Source organism: Podarcis pityusensis, assembly GCF_964106645.2.
Source record: "Podarcis pityusensis genome assembly, chromosome: 1".
Lineage (NCBI taxonomy): Eukaryota > Metazoa > Chordata > Lepidosauria > Squamata > Lacertidae > Podarcis > Podarcis pityusensis.
The window spans coordinates 91175404-91195908 of NC_138028.1; the positions used below are offsets into that span (position 1 = coordinate 91175404).

The following is a 20505-nucleotide window of genomic DNA, read 5'->3' on the forward strand; positions in this document are numbered from 1 at the left end:
CTAACACAGGCTCAGTATCTTAGAAATAAAAGATAATTCCAAAAATCTAAACTGTGTCACTCTTTCAGAACCTGCATTCCATCCTCCATTGGCCTTAGGCTATGCAGCTGTTGGAGAACCATTTACTTCACTTTGTTCCCTGTGGCGCTCAAAGAAAGACTAACAGCCACCACCCTTTCAAGATGGCCATTTTGCAACTCAATATCTTTGTCACTTGATCTAAGGTTACAACACCAACATGTTAGCTAGCAGGAAACAACAATGGTTATTTATCAACTAGTTAAAGCTCAGAGACAGCTCTTTTCGGAAGTCCCCATGTCACCTCTCTGTCATCTATAATTGTTCAACTTGAATTTGCCCACATGTGATTAACATCCCCCTCACAAAAAATAACAGCGGTCTGAAAGTGCCCTTTGAAAGTGAATGCAAATATAAATGAAAGGTGGGACAAAGAGAGGGGATGAGAGAATTTAAACTTTCTCAGCTGGTGGGCAAGGCGTGTCTTCCATGCAGCTTGACAATAAGGATGAAGTGATCTCCCTGCCAGTCTGCAGGCAGCGCACAGCTAGTATCAGCATAGTTTTCAGAATGCTGAAAGAATCATCAGGCTAGAGTTAGCTACGCTTGGCTGAGATTTTATTGTTCTCTAGTGACCCCCTGTGGATAAATCATATGCCTGATGTAATCCTTGAGACACAGCACCAGAAAGGGTGAATTCTTACCACATGTGATGAATAATACTGAACGTGATATCTGGAAAGGTTATTATAACCTTAAGAGTTTTAAAACAGGCGGTAGTTCTGTAACAATCACTTGGTTTTGTGTGCAATCACAGTTTTAACCATACCTCCCCCCTGCCCACCTTTCATTGTTATTTCGTCACAATTTCTGCATGTGAAACACTTGGTTTTGCAAATGAAATTGTTGTCAAAGGCTGACCAGATGTGCATGCTTGACTCTGCATTATAGAAAATGAGAAGCTGCTAAACTTAGACTATATGGAATTGGCAGAAATGACTGGCAGAATCCGAGACCAGGGAGAAGAGTCGGTGGAAGAAGATTGGAATAAATTTAAAGACTATTTACAGAAATATTGTAAAATTAATGAATGATAGAATGATGTTGGATAGTAATTAAGCGGTTTCTAGCTGTAATGCTTTAAGAGAATATGAAAAAAAGGGTTATAAATGGGTTAAAATCTAATGGTAAGGATTTGCTGAACCAATAAATTGAAGTGGAATACAAAAAAGGGAGGTACGAGGAGGTCCGGGAAACAAGCTAAAGGAAAATAGGTAACTGAAAATATGTGTGTTTTTAACTGTTTTTATTTTGTATTTTTCTCTTTTCCTTTTCATTTCTACTGTAATATTTCAAAAAACCTTAATAAATATCTTATATAAAAAAAAGAGAAGCTGCTAAACTTAATAGGAGTCTCCAGTCTTACTACTTTACACCTGGTGCATCCTCAAAGTGCATGGATTCACCTAACAAACCCTGTCAACAGAAGCCCCGCTGCCTCAAATTTCCCATCACAGGCAAGTGCCCTGTTTGCCCTCCCATAAATATAACTCTGAATATCCTGGAAGATGATAAGATACCCACATAGCTCAGTCAGTAGAGCAAGAGACTTTTAATCTTTGAGCATCATGTTGAGCAAAAAGATTGCTGCATTGCAGGGAGCTGGACTAGATGACCCTCATGGTTCCTTCCAACTCTATGATCCTGTGACTGGTTGACTGCAGCCCTAAACAGGAGCACTATTCACTGCAACATTTTGTTGCAAGCCCCAAATGTGATAAGTACGTATAATCTACATACAGTGTAGCTCAAAGAAGGGCTGGCCCTATCATGGGTGCTGTAAAAGGGTAGCAGATTGGTAATTGTTTCATTTATTATTATTGTAGTTTTACTGCTAGGGAGCAACCAGGGTATTTGTGGGATTATCTTCCTGAGGTACTAAAATAACGTGGCTGGCCATAGGTATTACATATCTTAAAAACTGATGGGAGGAAAAGTTTCTCTACATCGAGGTAGGCAACCTAAGGCCCAGGAGCCGGATGCGGCCCAATCGCCTTCTCAATCCGGCCCACGGACAGTCTGGGAATCAGCATGTTTTTACATGAGTAGAATGTGTCCTTTTATTTAAAATGCATCTCTGGGTTATTTGTGGGGCCTGCCTGGTGTTTTTACATGAGTAGAATGTGTGCTTTTATTAAAAATGCATCTCAGGGTTATTTGTGGGGCACAGGAATTCGTTCATTTTTTCCCCTTCAAAATATAGTCCGGCCCACCACGTGGTCTGAGGGAGGGTGGACCGGCCCACGGCTGGAAAAGGTTGCTGACCCCTGCTCTAGATCACATTATGGACTAGCCTTGGTTCAGAGTATCTCCTATGGCTCCTCTGAAAGGTCTGGCTGCATTTGAACAGCAGTTCATTCAATTCCCCTGATGTTCCCTAACTGCAAATGCCACTTCTGGAAAACTATTGGTATACAGTGTATGTTTAGCACCCATTTCTATGTTATCTAATTCCAGAAAGAATCAGTTTGCAGCCCAGAAGCATGGGGGAGTAGCAATGTTGTCAATTGATGTTGAATAGAATCATAGAATTGTAGAGTTGGAAGGGACCAAGAGGGTCATCTAATCTAACCCCTTGCAATGCAGAAATCTTTTACCCCACGTGGGGTTTGAACCCACAACCCTGAGATTAAGAATCTCATGTTGTTGTGTTACAACACGCCCACTGGTGTCAATGAAATTTAGCATGATACACTAGTATATCAGTCAAAAACCCACCGTTCCACAACACAATGAGTACCACAGTGTGAAAGGAACATTAGAAAATGGGACAGAAGCACAAGCATTATAATCAGGAGAAGTAACATAATTTTCATGACGTTTGAATGTACCCTCAGTAAATAATGGCTCAAAAGTTCACATTGTATGAGAGACGATTCACTCTTCCTGCTCAGTACCAGTCTGCACTGGCTCAGCCTCTCTAACGCGTCCCCGTGGCAGCCATTTTGTTTTATGCCACACCATGGCAGCCATTTTGTGACAGGCACCCACAGCACTTTCTCAAAATTCCACATGTGCCCACTGACCCCCCAAAGGTTAGCGACTGCTGCTCTAAGCCTGCCACTGCACTAGTCTTGATGAGATGCAGTCTTGCTATTTTGCCAAAGTGAGCATACATGCCACAAATCGTGCCTATTTTTGCTTGTGCTTATCATGAGATATATAAATTCGGAAGACTTGGCAGTCATTTAGCACCCATGCTTCTCCAAGGTAAACAAGAGACTTCACATTTCAGCACAATTCATTTTTTAACATCAATGCTAGCTAATGACTGCACTTTTGTTTTAACTGGAAGCGTATATAAACCCTGCAGCATTTACATTTTGGCAAAACGTCTCTGAAGAAGCCAGTTTTGGTGGTTTCAGTGATTCCTTTTCCAATGCCAGCCCCACTACTTTCATTCCGAGGCAAATAAATCAACACAGAGATACTTGTAGTTGCATCCAAATGTGCTGCAGGAGCCACTTAAAATGAAGGCCTTTTGATTTTGTCCAATTTCAGTGGAATAGACCACGTGTGAAAATCTCTCCCACTGAATGGAACTAATGCTTCAGATGGGCTTGTTCATTCTGTGAGTGGGAAGAATACCCAGTGTGTCGCATGTTTCCTACCTGTTATTGACTGGACACTCCTCAATGCCTTCTTTGCCTCAGTCTTTGGCTCAAAGAGCATTTGGCTCAAAATTAAGGGAGAGAAGAATAACAGTGACCTCATTGTGGGAGTTTACTATAGATCCCCAAGCCAAACGGAGGACATAGATGATGCCTTCCTGGAACAGATGGCCAAGCATGCAAAAGGAAGGGAGATAGTAGTAATGGGGGACTTCAATTACCCGGATATTTGTTGGATGTCAAACTCAGCCAAGAGCATAAGGTCAAACAGATTCCTCACTGGCCTTGCAGACAACTTCATTGTCCAGAAAGTGGGAGAAGCAACAAGAGGAACAGCCATTTTAGATCTGGTCCTAACCAATGTTGATGACCTGGTTAGTGGGGTAGAAGTGGAAGGATCATTAGGCACGAGTGATCATGCTCTTCTGAAGTTTACTATACAGCGGAAAGGAGCAGCCAAGCATACTAGGACTCAATTTCTTGACTTTAAGAAAGCCGACTTCATAAAACTTAGGGAAGTGCTGGGTGAGATCCTATGGACAGTAATACTAAAAGGAAAGGGAGTTCATGATGGCTGGGAGTTTGTTAAGAGGGAGATAGTAAAAGCACAACTTCAGGCAATACCAATGAGACGGAAACATGGAAGGTGCCTAAAGAAGCCAGGGTGGCTATCTAAAGAACTTTTAACTGAGTTAAGATTAAAAAAGGATGTGTACAAAAAATGGAAAAGGGGGGAAACCACCAAAGAGGAATTCAAACAAATAGCCAGCACGTGTAGACACAAAGTCAGAAAAGCTAAAGCACAGAATGAACTCAGGCTTGCTAGAGAGGTTAAAAGCAACAAAAAAGGCTTTTATGGGTATGTTCGTAGCAAAAGGAAGAACAAAGAAACAGTGGGGTCACTCAGAGGAGAAGATGGTGAAATGCAAACAGGGGACACAGAAAGGGCTGAACTCCTCAATGCCTTCTTTGCCTCAGTCTTCTCCGATAAAGAAAACAATGCCCGACCTGAAGAATTTGGAGCAAATGATTCAGCAGAGGAAACACAGCCCAGAATAACTAAGGAGATAGTACAAGAATACTTGGCTAGTTTAGATGTATTCAAGTCTCCAGGGCCAGATGAACTGCATCCAAGAGTATTAAAAGAACTGCCAGATGTGATCTCAGAACCACTGGCAGTCATCTTTGAGAATTCCTGGAGAACAGGCGAAGTCCCGGCAGACTGGAGGAGGGCAAATGTTGTCCCTATTTTCAAAAAGGGGAAAAGAGAGGACCCAAATAATTACCGCCCAGTCAGTCTGACATCAATACCAGGGAAGATTCTGGAGCAGATCATTAAGCAAACAGTCTGTGAGCACCTAGAAAGGAATGCTGTGATCACCAATAGTCAGCATGGATTTCTGAAAAATAAGTCATGTCAGACTAACCTGATCTCGTTTTTTGACAGAATTCCAAGCCTGGTAGATGAAGGGAACGCAGTGGATGTAGCCTACCTTGATTTCAGCAAGGCATTTGACAAGGTGCCCCATGATATTCTTGTAAAGAAGCTGGTAAAATGCGGTCTTGACTATGCTACCACTCAGTGGATTTGTAACTGGCTGACTGACTGAACCCAAAGGGTGCTCATCAATGGTTCCTCTTCATCCTGGAGAAGAGTGACTAGTGGGGTGCCACAGGGTTCTGTCCTGGGCCCGGTCTTATTCAACATCTTTATCAACGACTTGGATGATGGACTCAAGGGCATCCTGATCAAATTTGCAGATGACACCAAACTGGGAGGGGTGGCTAACACCCCAGAGGACAGGATCACACTTCAAAACGACCTTGACAGATTAGAGAACTGGGCCAAAACATACAAGATGAATTTTAACAGGGAGAAATGTAAAGTATTGCACTTGGGCAAAAAAAATGAGAGGCACAAATACAAGATGGGTGACACTTGGCTTGAGAGCAGTACATGTGAAAAGGATCTAGGAGTCTTGGTTGACCACAAACTTGACATGAGCCAACAGTGTGACGCGGCAGCTAAAAAAGCCAATGCAATTCTGGGCTGCATCAATAGGAGTATAGCATCTAGATCAAGGGAAGTAATAGTGCCACTGTATTCTGCTCTGGTCAGACCTCACCTGGAGTACTGTGTCTAGTTCTGGGCACCACAATTCAAGAAGGACACTGACAAACTGGAACGTGTCCAGAGGAGGGCAACCAAAATGGTCAAAGGCCTGGAAACGATGCCTTATGAGGAACGGCTAAGGGAGCTGGGCATGTTTAGCCTGGAGAAGAGGAGGTTAAGGGGTGATATGATAGCCATGTTCAAATATATAAAAGGATGTCACATAGAGGAGGGAGAAAGGTTGTTTTCTGCTGCTCCAGAGAAGCGGACACGGAGCAATGGATCCAAACTACAAGAAAGAAGATTCCACCTAAACATTAGGAAGAACTTCCTGACAGTAAGAGCTGTTTGACAGTGGAATTTGCTGCCAAGGAGTGTGGTGGAGTCTCCTTCTTTGGAGGTCTTTAAGCAGAGGCTTGACAACCATATGTCAGGAGTGCTCTGATGGTGTTTCCTGCTTGGCAGGGGGTTGGACTCGATGGCCCTTGTGGTCTCTTCCAACTCTATGATTCTATGATTCTATGAACAAGTGCAACACCTATATACAGACCACTGTCTGCTTTGGGAATCCTAGGTGTACCTCCCATGTGTGTAGTTCCAGCAGCTCTGTTCTTCTCAAGGGTCAAACATACAAGTTATTCCTGCACAGGACACAAATAGCCCCTGTGTGCACCTCTAGGCACAAGTTAGAAGATGACTGAATTTCTCTTTATGAGGAGCATATGGACTTCCCATAAAAGGTAATGGCTGATGCAGTGCACCCTGTATGCAGCTGGTTGAATGCTCATGGGAAAGTGGTGTGCAGGAGATGATAGATTTCGCTCATTGTTCGGTGTCATTTCTTCCGTAATTCTGCAAACAATAGGACTTTTTAAATTTTCTGATGTTAGATTTTCCCATTCTACTCTAATACAGTAATACTAGCTTTTTTGTGGCGATACTCAATAGTATGGAGTACCTGCACCTCTTTTTTTGCTGCCTGTGGCAGCCATTTTGTCTTGGCCTTTGAAGGTGACCCGGAAACTACAACTAATCCAGAACGCGGCAGCTAGACTGGTGACTGGGAGCGGCCGCAGAGACCACATAACACCGGTCTTGAAAGACCTACATTGGCTCCCAGTACGTTTCCGAGCACAATTCAAAGTGTTGGTGCTGACCTTTAAAGCCCTAAACAGCCTTGGTCCAGTATATCTGAAGGAGCGTCTCCACCCCCATCATTCTGCCCGGAAACTGAGGTCCAGCACCGAGGGCCTTCTGGCGGTTCCCTCATTGCGAGAAGCAAAGCTACAGGGAACCAGGCAGAGGGCCTTCTCGGTAGTGGCGCCTTCCCTGTGGAACACCCTCCCACCAGATGTCAAAGAGAACAACAACTACCAGGCTTTTAGAAGACATCTGAAGGCAGCCCTGTTTCAGGAAGCTTTTAATGTTTGATGTATTATAGTATTTTAATATTCTTTTGGAAGCCGCCCAGAGTGGCCGGGGAAGCCCAGCCAGATGGGCGGGGTATAAATAATAAATTATTATTATTATTATTATTATTATTATTATTATTATTATTGGCACCCACAACACTTTCATTATTTTTACCATAAAAGCACTCTGTGTATAAAAACAGCAAACAGCACTTCAGAGAACCTTTCTCTGAATCGCATTTAGGATTCAGTTAAACACAAAAATAAAATATACTGTACGTGTTGCTGTGATTAACAAAACAGAATTGTTGTTGCTTTATTTATGTGGCAGAACATTTCAGCTTCTGTTTCCATCAGCTGTTCTCGTAAAAACGAAAAGATGCTGTTTCCAAGGTGGCAGTTCTAAAACGCTGAGGAGGGGATGCTCAGAAGGGCTTCATTCACTGATGCTAGGCAATGCTTAGGCTCACTGATAATATACACATCCTTTTTCTTGATGTCCTCCTCACCACTGAGAACAGCAAAATAGCCACTGACCTCTATAAGGAATCCACTGATGCCCACAGCTACCTATATTGGGAATCTTGCCATCTCAAACACATACAGAAAAGCAGTGTCTACAGCTTGGTTCTCATAATCAAATCCATTTGCAATAACAAAGATGAATACCAAAGAAGAATCAGTGAACTTTAAAAAAAACACCTTCTCGACAGAGGATATCCAGTATTAACCCATCCATTGAGTATTGGCTGCAAATTACAGATTGAGAGCAACCATCAGCGATTTTGGTTATTATAAAATTAATACCTGCTCTTTAAAAAAAAAGTTCTTTGAAGATTCCCCCGCTCATGAAGAAGGGGATCCAAGAGGGTGTGGAATGTGTTGAGGTATCTTAGGTGTTGAGGAATGAATGGCAGACCCAACTGCATGCCATCTGCAATTAAGGTTTGAACTCGCCATGTATACTAATAAATCTCTCATCTGCGGGAACATTGGATGAATAAATCATATTTCGAGCCACTTTATTAATAACCTATCTTCCATGAGGTAGTAGTATTGGAATGTCAGTAATGAAACTTGCTGCTAGCAATTTTGGATAAAATAAAACAAAACATGAAATGAGAAGTGGCTCAATATATCAGCCAAAAATTTATGATGATAAAGTAAAAACTTTGTGATGAAAGTTAACTGGTGAAGTTGACATGTTTGTGCTGACTTTGGTGATACTTACAGGGTAGTCACTGAGACAATAGGAACTGGTTTGAAAGAAAGTAAGGATAGAATGGCCTTTGCCAACTTGGTGCCCTCTGGATGTCCTGAACTACGGCTTCTATCAGTGCCAACTTAAACAGACATTGGTGCACCCACTTCTTAAGAAGTCCAGCCTGGGCCCAATGGAGTGTAGTAACTACAGACCAGTGGCCAACTGCCTTTTCTTGGCAACGGTGGGAGAGAGGGTGACTGTGGAATGGGTATTCCTGGATAAGAGTGATTATCTGGATAAGAGTGGTGCATGCTCTAGTTATCTCCCACTTGGACTACTGCAATGTGCTTTACGTGGGGCTACCTTTGAAGGTGACTCGGAAACTACAACTAATCCAGAATGCGGCAGCTAGACTGGTGACTGGGGGCGGCCGCCGAGACCACATAACACCGGTCTTGAAAGACCTACATTGGCTCCCAGTACGTTTCCGAGCACAATTCAAAGTGCTGGTGTTGACCTTTAAAGCCCTGAACGGCCTCGGCCCAGTATACCTGAAGGAGCGTCTCCACCCCCATCGTTCTGCCCGGACGCTGAGGTCCAGCGCCGAGGGCCTTCTGGCGGTTCCCTCATTGCGAGAAGCAAAGCTACAGGGAACCAGGCAGAGGGCCTTCTCGGTAGTGGCGCCCGCCCTGTGGAACGCCCTCCCATCAGATATCAAAGCAATAAACAACTACCTGACATTCAGAAGACATCTTAGGGCAGCCCTGTTCAGGGAAGTTTTTAATGTGTGATATTTTAGTGTTTTTTGGTTTCTATGGAAGCCGCCCGGAGTGGCTGGGGAAACCCAGCCAGATGGGCGGGGTACAAATAATAAATTATTATTATTATTATTATTATTATTATTATTATTATTATTATATATCTGGATCCACTACAATCTTGGTTCTGACTCATTTTTACAACTCAACCTGGTGGCTGACCTATATTGTGAAAGAGGCAGGGAGCGTGCAGCCCTGTTTCTTCTGCTAGATCTCTCAGTGGCTTTTGATACAATCAACCACGGTATCCTCCTGGACCTCCTCAGTGGGATAGGTATCAAAGGCATCGCATTACCTTCATGGCCATGTTCAGCAAATGCTGCTCTAATCAGTCCGGGTTCCTGCTTCACACCAGGCTAGAAGACCTTTTCGGAATTAGCTTCCAAATTGCCTCTCACACTCCTGAGCCTTTGGTTAGAAGCATCAGCTCTTATAAACTCACTGAGCAGGGAAGTTAACCTGGGAGCCTTTATCTGGCAGGGTGGCATGGGACAGGGCCTATTTGCATATTCCCAACTTTTACAGTAAAGAAAACCTGGTGCCCTCCAGATGTTGTTTGATGCTATCCCCAGCCAGCAAGGCAGATGGCCATGGATGATGGGAACTGTAGTACAGCAGCATCAGGAAGGTCACAGGTTCCCCATCCCTGCTCTAAAATATGGGGGGATAAATATTTTTTATAGCACACCTATGATCGGGGAAGAAGCCTTCAAGCACTTACTTTCCAGTGTAAGAAATCCCTGAAGCTGAAATGTGAACCTTCAGGAGACGTCTGTCCAGACATTGACCATTCCCTTCTCTGATTATCATTCATTGCAGCAACATATTTCCACCTTCCCTTGAAGCATGCTTCCCTAATTAACTATAAATACATTTCCCCATTGGTCACGAATCTGATCTTTCTCTATTTCCGATTTAATTTTTTTAAGTATTTTAGTGTTTCAGTCTGCATTTAATGAATCAGGCAAGCATGACCCTGAATAAACTGAACACCAGGCAGCTTGAGATCGCATGTGTGAAGAAGGGGGGAAAATCCATACTTTCTCAGATTAGTATAGCACAGTGAGCAACCTAAGAAAGTGAAAGGGTGTTGGGGAGGAGGGGAAACACCAAGAGTGCAAAGAAATCATCCTGCTAATAGTTCGGCTTCTGTGCATATGCAGGAGATTTTGCCCTGAGGGAAAGTGTTGAAAATTCAGAGGAGGCTTGAAATTAGTCTTCTTTTTAAAGGGCACTTTCACAGTTCAAAAGACCAAGTTGGGCTATTTCATACCTGGGAGAATTGGGTGCTGCTGTCAAATTAGAAAATGTGTATGCGTGAAGGGTTCCATAATCTTTGCCTTTTTGGGGGTGGGGTTGGGGAATCTGAGAATAATTCCTTTCCAGATTAATGGAGGATATTGTTTGAGATCTGCAGGAGAGTGTGAATGTGAGTGTGTGTGGTGGAAACTCAGAGGCAGAGGACAAGCTTGCATGAAAAAGGCCCCAAGTTCAGTCATCAGCATCTCCCCTTAAGCTTGGGAGCGTCCTCTGCCTGACACCCTGGAGAGATGCTGTCAGTCTGTGTAGGCCGTATTGAGCTAGATGAGTCTGATTCAGTATAAAGCAACTTCCTATGTTCTTATGGAAAACATAACAGGGGTGGGATCTGGTCTTAATTATTATCATCTTGGGGGTCTCAGTATTTAACCATTTATTTGTAATATGTTAACATACACAAAGACCTATTAAGAAAATTAACATTCAGTTTATTTTTACACGTTTATTCTAATCAGAATATATCCACCACTGCTATAGCAGCTCCAGAATTTCTCAGATTTATTTATTTTTTGCTGTATATTTGTTTGAATTGCCTCTTGGCCTTGTTGCTTAATGCTGAATGACAACCTGTGAGGAGCTACAATGGGATGTAATGGAAGCATCAGGTCATCTGTTGAAATTCCACCCCTAGAAATCTAGAGAAAACTAGTTCACATAAAGAAGTTTCTGCTATGACCTATTAAGAAATCGTTTTTCATAGCCCTGTTTGCACTGCATCCTACAGATGTGTACCAAATCTCCTTATTCTGTTTCCAATCAACATTTTTTTTATTGTAAGACATCCATGCATCTGAGGTTGTGATCCTGTTACCCTTACGTGAGAAAAGGTCTTATGGGGGTCAATGGGAGTAGACATGCACTGGATCGTGCTGTTAAAACTCATGAGCTACATGTATATGTCTGAACACAATGATAATATCAGTAGGTTGTCTTGACAGTTACAGTGGTACCTCGGGTTACAGACGCTTCAGGTTACAGACTCTGTTAACCCAGAAACAGTACCTTGGGTTAAGAACTTTGCTTCAGGATGAGAACAGAAATTTTGTGGCGGCAGCGGGAGGCCCCATTAGCTAAAGTGGTGCTTCAGGTTAAGAACAGTTTCAGGTTAAGAATGGACCTCCAGAACAAATTAAGTTCTTAACCAGAGGTACCACTGTATATCTAAATGGTGTGCCAGGAGTGACTAGCTTCTAGCTCTGGTGGTGGGTCAAGGAACTCAAGCAATTTTATCTCCCCTGTTGCAGGCCACAAATTGTGGTGGCAGTGGCAAAAAGAAAAAGAAAAAGAACAGATGCAGAGAAGTTTGAACTCTCAGTCCAACATCCTGATGGGGATGAAATCTCCCTTTCCCCAGTCATCAGACTGACCAAGTTGGCCCAGGATTTTTTTAAGCAAAGACAGGACTAGAATTCCAGTCCTTTTAGAAAGAACCCATTTCTTTTTTCACAGGAGCACTGCTAGTGTTCCTTCTTGGCTTGCTCCAATGATATAAGCAAACACTTCCTGTATCTAGAGATATTATAGACACCCTGCCCTCTGGCAACATAATTTGATGAATGTGTAAATCATGTGCTCCAACAGGAAAAAGATGTGCAAAAAATTCTAACACTGTTAATAATGTGTCTAATTTATTTAATTGCTTATGTTTGCTTTTCTATCCTCTCCATGATTTTATGGCCATAGATGCCTATCAACTTCTTCTCAACTTCCTCCTTGGCCAAATTAATAAGAAAGTATGAACCCTAAGGGTACAGTGATACCTCGTGTTACAAACACCTCAGGTTGCAAACACTTTGGGTTACAAACTCCACTAACCTGGAAGTAGTATCTCGGATTACAAACTTTGCCTCAGGATGAGAACGGAATTTGTGTGCCGGTGGCACGGCGGCATGGCGGCACGGCGGCAGCAGGAGGCCCCATTAGCGAAAGCGTGCCTCAGGTTAAGAACAGTTTCGGGTTAAGAACAGACCTCTGGAACGAATTAAGTTCATAACCTGAGGTACCACTGTAATTGCACTCAGATTCCCAATCTAGACTCAAGAACAAGGTGAAGAGAGACCATAAGAAGAGCCCTGCTGAATGGCCCATCTAGTCTAGCATCCTGTTCTCACAGTGGCCAACCAGATGCCTCTGGGAAACCCACCACAACCAGAACCTGAGTGCAACAGCGCTCTCCCCATGTGTGAATCCCAGTAGCTGGTATTCCAAGGACATACTGCCACTTGATTACTCATAAACTTGCTGTTTTACTCAACAGCATTGTCTGTGGATAGGGGGCTTGCTACATTTGAAGGTGCAAATCTTCCACAGATGATTCAGAAAAGCAGGAAGAAGAACCAGCTATATTCAATTCTGTAGCCATATCAAGATCCATCCTTGGGCCACTCAAAATACCACAAAATAGTGCGAAAGCTTTTGAGTTCTCCAGAACTCTTCATCAGGCTGAGGGAACCTCAGGACCAGGGGTCAGATATGGCCTTCAAGTCTTCTCTGACTGGTCGTCAGTACTCTCTCCCCCCCCCCAGGCTACACCTACCTGCTCCACATTCTCCTTGAGTGCTCTTGCTTGGCTGGATTGTGTCCTTGAACTGTGACAATGTCTCTAACTTGCTGGATGGAAAGAGGGAGAGAAGAAACCTCTGATTTTTGCATGCCTTGAATGTAGCTTATTGGACATATCCGTTGCTCCACCACCGGCTAGGTGGTAGGCAAAGCCAGGACAGGGAGAGGAAAAGGTAGCAAATGGCAAAGTCATGGGAGCTGCATCTGGTCATGGTTCCAAGATGGAATAGGGGAGGAAGTAGCAGAAGTTCAAATGAGGCTCTGTTAGATGTTATGCAGGTTTCACATTGCACCAAGGGATGCTGGGAAGAAGGAACATGCAATCTAGTTGTTACCTAACTAAAGATGGGAGAGAAATTTGGTTTGGGCTGCATTTTGATGTGAACCTGTCCAATTCTTCAAAGTTTGTACTTCTTTGAATTTTGCAATGCAGGTCTCTCCCCAAATAAATCATGCAAAAATGAATAGATGCATATACAGTATTGGAGAAAGGCTGCATAAAAATGCAAATATTGGTGAAAATGAAATACAATCATGCATTATACAGTGGGAATTTCTAGCAAAAATGTGTGTGTGTGTTGGGCACAATTGCAGACAAAAATGTCTGTATTAGGAGAACTATGCACCAAAATGCTGACAAATTTTCATGAGGACTAATAAAGAGAGAGAGAGACGCAAACAGATGCAGAAATGTGGAGGACTAAACATCATCCTCATTTTTCATTGGAAGAATGAGAAACTATGAGAAACCAAAATGGACAGGTTCGTCTTTTCCTATCCCTAACCCAGGTCAGTCTCAATGTCTGAGAGAATGAATTCAAAGCAAGGAAGCAACTTAAGAACTGTTCTACTGTGAAACAGACTCCCTTTTGGAAGGTGGTGGATTCTCCTTCAATGGAGGTTTTAAAGCAGAGGTTGGATGGCCATCTGTCATGGATGGTTTAGTTGAGATTCCTACTGCAGGGGGTTGGACTAGATGACCCTAGGGGGTGCCTTTCAACGCTATGATTCTGTGATTCTAACTTGGATTTTGGAAGCAAAGAAGAGCAGTTCATTTCTCAGAGATGAATTTTAAAGGACAAAAATTCCAGAGTCCTCTGGATAATATTATTAAGTGCTCTCACATGAATACAGGACCAGAATCCTGTTCATAAACACAGACCATAATTCAGAGGTAAATCTTCCAGAGTTCCATAAGGATTACTCTGAAATGAGTGTGGATAGGCTTAAAGCCATCCCATACCCTAGTATTTATGAAGACTCAAGTTAGATTTCAAGAGTACACAATATTAAAACCAAAACCTGAGCCTACTGGTCACTTTCAACCACAGTGACTCATCCATCTGATCAATATGTAAAAAAGTATCATGACATTGATTTATTTGGATTTTCATGTTGGGATATAAAATGCCAGCTTTTTGTATTTGCTATATGAGCTGTAAATTAGATTACAGATGTGTATCTGCAGAAGCTGTTAATACTTGCAAATGGGGTGTCAAAAGGAAAAAAATGGGTGGGGGTGAAGATGGCAAGTCCTCAGCTAGACTAGAAAATGAAATCATATTGAATGATATTAGAACCTGCAGCAGAAGTGATAATTTCCTAAGTGTATCAATATGTAACAAGCACAGCAAGGCAGCCACCTTCCCCTCATTTGTTCCTGACAAATCAGGTGCAATGTATGCTGATGTTAGAAGAAAATGAGAAGTTGGCAGGTTTCGGGAGGGGAAAATCTTCTTATGATAATATATTTTGAGTCTTGCATGGTAAACCTGACTACCCTTGCCCTGTTTCAACCAGTCCTAAACAGGTATTTGTTTCCACTGTGATTCTATTGAAATATATGTGATGCACAGTGCAAGCCTAAGCATGTTTACTCAGCGGTAAGCCACTGAATTCTTTATGCCTAAGAGAGTGTACATAGAAGTTCCTCCTTGAAGCAATATCTCTCTTTTTTTGTGCCCATGGTTTCTGCCTCTTGCAATCAGTGGATCATCTTGTTTGCTACAAGCACTGAACCTTTGCACACACTGGGCAGGGGGCACTATCCATTAACATGGTGTGCATTAGTTTGTTTTTCCAAGTAAATATATTGAGAACCAAAGCATTAGCCTAGTTGGTTAATCTGGTTTGAGTGTGGGATGGCATCATGCTGTGAAGGATCCGGAACTTTTAACTCTGTGTGCAACACAGCAAGGAATGGAAGTTAGTATATAGGAAGTCATAGAATGGTACAATTGGAAGGGACGACCAGGGTCATCTAGTCCAACCCCCTGCAATGCAGGAATCTTTTGCCCAACAAGGGCCTCCAACCCACGGCACTGAGATTAAGAGTATCAAGCTCTACCAAGCAATGGACCAGTTTCAACATCACTAAACTACAGTACTTATATAACTTATTTCTCCTGTGGTGTAACTGCAAAGAAGAATTCAGAAACACTGGCCTCAGCTTTTAAGTTCTCTTGTTACATGTGAACTCTGGTTAGGCTAGGCTTAGTGAACAAGCCAAGAGAACAAACCATGGTTTGATCCTGACTCACTGATTGTTTAATGATTGTTTAAGCTGATTGTTTAAACTGGCCAGAGTTTCCCCAAGTTCAGATGTAACATGGAACTCAGATAAGTTTTAAAACTGAAGTGAAACTTTCCAATCTCCTCACATTGGCAGTTCGAATCTGCACAACGGGGTGAGCTCCTGTTGCTCTGTCCCAGCTCCTGCCTACCTAGCAGTTCAAAAGCATGCCAGTGCAAGTAGATAAATAGGTACCACTGTGGTGGGAAGGTAAATGGCGTTTGTTTGCACTCTGGCTTCCTCACTGTGTTCCGTTGCGCCAGAAGCGGTTTAGTCATGCTGGCCACATGACCCGGAAAGCTGTCTGTGGACAAACGCTGGCTCCCTCGGCCTGGAAGCGAGATGATCGCCACACCCCATAGTTGCCTTTGACTGGAGTTAACCGTCCATGGGTCCTTTACCTTTTTACCTAAACCATAACTTATTGCTGTGTCTGAAACTGGTGCAAGAGGACACAATGATGACAGCATATATCCAGCTAACATACACTGGTTCTGTAGTGACTTCTCTCTGCTGAGCAGGTGGGGAATTAGTAGACCCATAGTCCCAAAGGGACTGTGTAGTCCTTGTTTCCTAGGTATAGGGAACAAGGCCAGCTATATGCACAAGAGGGCAGGCATCTTGCAAAAGAGGGAAACTCAGCATGACAAGCTACAGCTATTAAAGGTTTGGGAGCCTTGTGTCCACTTTTGTGGTAGAATGTTCAGCTTTCTTTTAAAAAAGTAAATATGTAGCCCTTTTATTTGTGAGTGAATAAGGAAATGTATGTATGCAGTATCCCGCCCTGGCCAATAAGAAGTAATGCAACACTAGCACATATATTTGAAGGGGAAGGGTTGTAGCCCAGTGGTATAAGCATCTGCTTTGCATGCAGAAGGTCACAGGTTCAATCCCTGGCATCTCCATGTAAGATTGAGAGAGGCCCTGGAGAGTCTTTGCCAGTCAATGTGGGCTGGACAATCATTAGATGGAGTGATTGACCAGGTACGAGGCAGTTTCCTATGCTCCTTTATTATCTTACCTGTACACTCAAGCTGTTACGCAACTATTCCTCACCTTTTATGCCCTCTCATCACAAAATTGTTGGCTCCTGGCCAGGAAATAAGCAAGCCTGGAGGTTCAAGGAAGATGCCAGCGATCCGGGCTTCATTGGTTTTGCCTCTAACCCCTGTAAAAATGCCTTTGGTGTATACACGCAATAGTGTTTATATTTTTCATCTGTTTCTTTCTTGCAGTTTCAGACCCCAAACCTCAACGTATGCCAGAGGGTAGCAAGAGAGTGCTGAGCTTTCAAGGTGGAGGGGGGGCAACAAGGGGCGGTCTGCTGAAATTTTGCTGTGGGCTGGAAGATAGTCTTAAGAAGCTTCTGATCAGATGTGATTTAATCTGTTTCTGTCAAGTGAGTAGAAATCTGATCTGGAGATTGGAGATTAACCCAGATTTCTGCTAGGAGGGTCATAGCACTTGACCCAATTACCTCATGCAGGTGGCACCTCTGGCACCATGACCATGAAGGAGGCTGGGAAGACCCAGTTTCACCTCTTCATCTTCCTTACACTTTGCTGTGTAGTTGGGGGGGTTCCTGCTGAAGAAAGTCAATGATAATAATAATAATAATAATATGCATTGCAAGAAGCTTCCTAATGCAGGTTGCTGTCTGAGAGCACTTTTAGGAGTAAGTCCGTGGGACTTTTAAAACCCCTAAGTGGTGCTTCTTCAGGATAAACAGGCTTAAGTAAATGACACAGAAAAGCATAGGAGAGGGATGGAAATGGCACCGGGCTGCCTCTGCATCAAGGAGTAGTCGGCATCTCTCCAGATGTTGCACTACAGCTGCCACCATCCCAGACACATTGGCCATATTGGTTGCAGCTCATGGGAGTTGTAGTCGGGAGAGCACCATCTTGGCGACGCAATCTAGATTGCACAATGAGCGCACGTGTGTTCACGCGCGGGCAACTTTATTATTAACATATCTGTTTGCCATCACACGCCTCGACGCGGCGCCGATGCTAACATAAAACTGCCCTAGAAGGAGAGGGAGAAAAGGCGCATTCAGACAGCTGGCCCATTTCCAGCTGTAAGCGACAGGAGGAGCCCTTTGCCTAAAGTTTCCATGCCAGAGGCTGCCTGCCGCCGCCGCCGCCGCCGCCGCCATGGTATCGCGAAGATGATCGCTCGCCTGCCTGTGCCCGGCAGCGTCGCTTTCACCTGTTTTGTAAAGCAATCACCCCACCCGGGCCGAGGCTTGAGCCCCAAAGGGAAAAGGCGCCTGCCCTGCCCACAACAGCAGGTGAGCAAACTGCTGTTTCTACAAAGCTCAGAGCCTTGGCAAACTCTCTCCCCTGCCTCTGTTACTTAGCAGGTGTGATCGCAGCTCTGTCTGTGACGCAATATGTGCCCCTCCCCGCCAAGCCTGTCCCGGGAATGCCCTTTGAGTTATGGGCAACGTGTGTATGTGCGTGTGAGGAGAGAGAGTGTGTGTGTAGTATTTCTTCGGTGTCACCCTGCCTGTGCGTCCTTCCTGGCGCGTTGTGTTCTGTGGCGGCCTGTCCGAAGGAGGCGCTGCTGGTGATGCTGAGAACCGGAGCGCGCGCCAAACAGATCCAAGCGGCAAAATGAAATAGCCACGCGAGCGCTGCCTGACTCCGGATCAGCTCGGAGACAATCCGAGGCATATTTACTTGGAAGTAAGTCCCGTCGAACTCAGCGGGGCTTGATTCTGAGTAAACGAGCTGTGGGATTGCTCTGAAGGCTCTTTCCCCGGGAGAAAGCCCCATTGCACTCAGTGGGTCCGTACTTCTGCGTTGACCCCTATAGGACTCCGTGGCATGTCTGCTTTAAATCACAATGGTGGGAACATTTCTGAAAGGCGCATGGACGGAGCCGAATGATAAAGAACGATCGTAAAAGTTCCAGCACTTTGGTTTAACTCACGTGCGTGGTTAGTTACAGGTAGCCTCCTCCGGCATGAGCGTAGCCAGGATTTTTTTTTGGGGGGGGGGGCAGAACCTCAGGTTTGTATTGATGGGGGGCAGATGCTCCCTGCCCCTCCCCCGGCTATGCCCCCCGGTGCTAAATGTGGCCATTATAATATCAGCCACCCAACTTCACTCCCCGAGAGAGACGGATGCCAACCATTCTACTAGCCACAGAGTTGCCAAGCGATCTGGTTTTGCATACTGCAGGGGAGGGGGAGCGTGTGCGTGCAATTGGGCTGAGGTTGTGTTTAGGCTGTGCGCTCTTTTTGTTATTACTATGGCTCGTAAATGCTGCTTTGCCGGGAGGGACTTGGTGAGAGAAGCCCTGTTGGGGAAAGTAGACTGGAGGGGGAAGCGTGCTGAGGATGTGACGTTGCACCGAGTGTGTGTGTGTGTGTGTGTGTGTGTGTTTTCGTTTCTGGCCAGCGCTCTCTCTTCGCCTTCGGGGAGCGCTCGCCTTTGTGCGGTGTTTTGTGCGTGTTGGCTTCGTGCGCTCGCTGGGTGGGTGTTCGTTTCTTTTGGCTCGCTGTCGCCCGAGCTAAGGGCAAAATTCCCACTGGCAGTGCCAGGTGCAAGCGCAGCGCCGCTCCTCCCTCCCCCCCGTTCCCTGAGTTTCTCGGCCGCCCCCTCGGAGCTCGAGGCTGGCCATTAAGGATTCCGCTAGGCAAGCCAAAGGGACGCACAAGGCTGCACAGCCCAGCGCGCTGAGGCAGTGCCAGCCTGGGGGTGGGGTGGACAAGCAGGCCAACCCCTCCGCCCTCCGCATTAGATAGGGAGAGAAAAGGACCGGCGCTGGGTTCCAAGGAGGTGGGGGAAGCACAGCGGAGAGTTGAGAAAAGCCAGGGATTTCCCCGAGGAGAGAGGAGAGGCTCAAGAGGCAGCGGCGACCGAAGCGAGAATGTCCCCAGAATATCAACAAGCAGAAAAGGCGCGCAGGGCATCAGTCAGCCCCTCGCCTTCTCTTTCTCTTCTCCCTTTCTCCAGTCTTCCTCTCCACTTTTAGGAGCCTAGCAGTGGTTCCTCCCCACGCTTCCTCGTTGCATCTGGATAGGTAGGGACATCATTCTCGAGGTCAATTCTCTGAGCAAAAGCGACCAGAAAAAACGGGAAAAACAAAGCTTGGCGACCCCTTTGCCCAGTGCCAGACCTCTGAGTAGCAGAGGATTAATTCCCACCCTGCTATTTTCCCATAGAAAGAGGCGGTACTGTATATATAGATCTCATGCTGAGCGCATCCACCCACGTGCAGTTGCGCCTTGTTGCACTTCCTACATACAGGCAGCCTCTGCGCACCTGCTAGCAACTCATGGGCGAGGCCTTCTTCGGACACTGGCGATGAGCTTTCCAGGGTTGTAATGCTCATCTCCAGTCAAGAAGGGTAGGGGACTGTTATTTCTATTTTGACATATGGGGAACAAGGCGGAGTGACGTGCTCCAGGCCACCCAAGCTGCAATGGGATTTGCACCCAGGTCTCAGTCTCCACGTAACCATTGATAGCATGCCCGACGACACACGGGTCCATAGACCGAAACATCATACTGAACATACTTCGGCTGGAACTGCACTTATCAGTATGCTGTGTGTGTGTGTGTGTGTGTGTGTGTGTGTGAGAGAGAGAGAGAGAGAGAGAGAGAGAGAGAGAGAGAGAGATTGAGGGGGGCGGGCGTGGATGTGCTTGTTTAGAAGCAGGAATATACACTACATTTGAAACTGCTTTTGCCAAACGTGCTCCAAAACAGACAAAAGCAGCGCTCCTAGAGAGAGGTCCCAGTCCTGAAAAACTCAGGGGGCAGCCGGATGATCCCCTCCAGATGTTTCTGGACTACATCTGCA

General features: G+C 44.9%; 1 long non-coding RNA gene across 1 annotated transcript in view; it reads right to left on the minus strand.

Moving 5' to 3' along the window:
• The window catches only part of LOC308479250, a 199777-nt gene that overhangs the window by 70012 nt on the left and 109260 nt on the right, over nucleotides 1-20505 (minus strand). The window lies entirely within an intron of this gene.